At 44.9% G+C, this 3,282-nt stretch overlaps 1 pseudogene; it reads right to left on the bottom strand.

Moving 5' to 3' along the window:
• Positions 1-1,107: 1,107 nt before the first annotated feature.
• Positions 1,108-2,470, bottom strand: LOC148548529 (transcription termination factor MTEF1, chloroplastic pseudogene; annotated as a pseudogene).
• Between the last annotated feature and the right edge of the window lie 812 nt (positions 2,471-3,282).

The raw sequence follows: 3,282 nt of genomic DNA, 5'->3' as shown, positions 1-3,282 counted from the left end.
GTAACAAAGAGAGAGACGCAGGTGTGGGAGGAGCCGAGGAGTAATTACCCTAGAGGTGAGTAACGGTGCGGTAAACAAAGGCCAGAGACCAAAGAGGCGAGCCGATAAGATGAGCGACGCGAGCGGCGGCGAGGTGTTCGAATAGAGATTCCACGACGAGGAGAAGAGGGTGATTTGCTCTGATAAGGTTTTTCTCACTGAAATTTGGGGGGAGACTTGTGAGAGAATGAAGGGGGAGGCAAGCGAGTTCTGTAATGGTTGCTTTTTTTTCCCCACAAAATGCCATCGTTTTAAGAGGGAGTAGCAAACCAAACCTTCAAAAACCAGACCGATTCATCCGATTCATGGTTAACCGCCAGTTCATCCAATTTTTTGACCAGTTATTTGCAAAACAGTTTTAGATATCAATCGGACCGGCCAAAAAATTGGTTCCCAGTTAAATCGGTCGAACTGGTCGCCTGGTCCGGTTTTCAAAACCTTGAATATTAGTGTCATCTAAGTACATACAAATGGCTGAAATATTTCACAAACATCCTTCAACATAGTTTCAGACAGTGAATGCCGGAGAAAATTAAGCAGGTATTATTAACAAAAAGATTATATCTTTTCTTTCATAATCACCAAGACAATCAAAAAGGCACATATTATAAAGTACTACACGGCTACACGCTATATCATGAGCAAAACTATTAAAAGATACGTTTGTTATCCTCTTTTTTCTTTCGGCTACAGAGTGGAGGAAGCGGAAGGAATCCATTGATCATGGCTCTTCTGATCAAATAACATGCAGCCCTCTTATCTGTATAACACAAAAAGTATGGATTTAAATGACCAAGCTTTTGTTGCATTTCCAGCATTTTCTCGAAAATTATGCCCGATGAAGCCATGCCGACCCACTCCCCATCCACCACCATTTGATGAGAAAGCATGCTGTGAACGGTGAAAATTGCATGGTTAGAGAGAATCAAGCTCTCATCAACCTCTGTTGAGTGAGTCCAAGAGTGAAGGGAGAAGAATCTAAGGAAGAAAGTGAGAGAGATGAAACAAGAAAGGACCAATGAAGAATCTGTTAGGTCAGTTGGAAATGTGAATCAGAGAAAGAGAGAATTGGGGAAGATGAAATTTGTGATTGATTCATCTACTTTTCTGCATTACATGCTTGTCTTATATAATTACACAAGAGCAGCAGTTCTCTAACAATCCAATAAACTGACTGCACTAACTTTCTATATTGAGCTAACAACTAACTAACTCAATCTGCCTAACTAACTTCGCCAGCTGGCAATTCTAACTGCTTATAACTGACTAATACTAACAGCAGCAATGGATCAAATAATAAGTTCAGCTCCCAAAGTCCATTAACTCAGGTTACATGAACAATTCAAAAATCTTTCATGTAAACAGGTAAAACGTCATTGATTTATATCACATATGCACATACATTTTATACCTTCATGCTGTTAGTTCATAGAAGAAAAAGGATGACACTTCCTTTCTCACGAAGAACCAATTTACAACAACTACCTTCCATCAAGCTTTCTTAACCGGGTATTAATCAGTGTTTCATAGAACCCACCATCATCACCCTTCAATATAAGATGCAACGGTGGTTTCACCCCATTCTCAACCAACACCTTATGCCTTGGCTTAATACTCCCTTCCAAGCCAAATTTAAAATACGGCGGAAACCGCTTCAACTCTGAAACTTTTCCATTCATCTCATTCAAAAAGTACTCAACTTTAGGCTTCAAATTCTTCTCTACACTGTAGGTTAACAAAGCAGGGGACCTCACAACCATGCAATTAACCTCCGATTCCGAAAGCCCCGAGCATTTCAAGAACTCGATCTTCGGAACGAGCGTCTCCTCCACGCTCGAAACGAGTAGCACAGTGTTCTGGCACGTGAGGGAAATCGAACCGGCGAACCCTAATTTCATCAGGAATTTTAGGGTTGGCTTCATTGCTCCTCCACGCTGCAGATCAAGAGCCTAGGGCACCGCGAGATCGATTTGTGAACGTCGGGGTAAGGGATTCCAACGTCGTTGAGGAAGAAATCGAGGATCGGATAGAGGTCCGTGGCGGGGTCTCGGTTGAGAAGCTCAGGGAGCATGTCGAGGATTCTTCCCATTGCTCGACGGATTTGACGGCGGAGAGTGGCGTGGACCGGAGGTTAGGGTTTACTTGGAAAGCTTTCTGTGGTTCACTTTGAGATTCTTGAGGTACTGAACTTTTTCCTGGAAAATAAGGCCACGGTCGGTGGAGGAAGGAGCGATGTCTGTTTCCCGGGAACATTGGGGTCTGAATTTAAAAGGGTGAGTTTTCAGGATAAAATCAGGGTTTTGGAAGGGTTTTGGGTTCTGAGGGAGCACGAAGTGAAGGGAGAGTACGATTGTCGTCGTCATGGTGTTGTTGGAGGACGATGGATGATGGCGTTAACGGCGCCGTTTGTTTCTATAATCCAATTCCAAGGAATCTGATTAAACGACATGACGTTTTGACTGACCTTGCATGCTGGATTTCTAGGTAGTCGGTAATGGTCTCGTTATTCTTTTTTTTTTTTTTTTGGACCGGGGCCAAGGCTATATAACTGATCCGGCCACCCAAACAGAACCCGATTCGCCCCAGATCCCGACCCCTAGTGCTCGACCCTAACAATATTATCATCTTCCTCCCATAGCTCTCTGGTCGAGCTTCTTGTTGCCGTCGGGACCTCCCCTACCAGGCGACCTTTTGCAAGGAATTGACACCTGGAGCATTCTTTCCCATTCTGAGTTCTCTGAATGCATCGTTCTCCTCACCAGTGTGATGCTGACGCCGCTGATGGAGTAATCGCCATGGAGCTTCTGGCCAGGTAGTCTCGGCCACAGCAATCCTCTGCCTCGAGGCTTCCCGCAAAGGACCAGGACCCTCTGCGTTCCCTCGTCGATCTGCTCTCGAAGCTTTGCCGATGTGGTTGCTCCTCTCCATAATTCGCCGCTGCGCCGCAGTGGATTGATGCTGCTCTCCCCCCTTCAGCTTCTTGCATGTCTCGAGTTTCCTTTTCTCCCCTCTGAGGTAAGTCCTGTTCCGTTTGCATTCCTTGATGATTGGTAGAGGGTGGAACCCCAACAAGTTGATTTTGCGCCCATTGATTATGCTGAATAATTGCGAATCTGGCTTCTGTTCTAATTGAATTCCTAACTGGATTAGGAGTATTGAAAGTCCACTGGCTCGTGAGAACATTCCCCACTGCCATCGCTGCCAATTGGTGAGCTACTATGTTGCCTTCCCTTGGAGTCCAGG

This window comes from Arachis ipaensis, chromosome B8, assembly GCF_059453495.1.
Source record: "Arachis ipaensis isolate K30076 ecotype BB chromosome B8, ASM5945349v1, whole genome shotgun sequence".
NCBI classification, from domain to species: Eukaryota; Viridiplantae; Streptophyta; class Magnoliopsida; order Fabales; family Fabaceae; genus Arachis; species Arachis ipaensis.
This window is presented reverse-complemented; position numbering and strand designations above follow the sequence as displayed.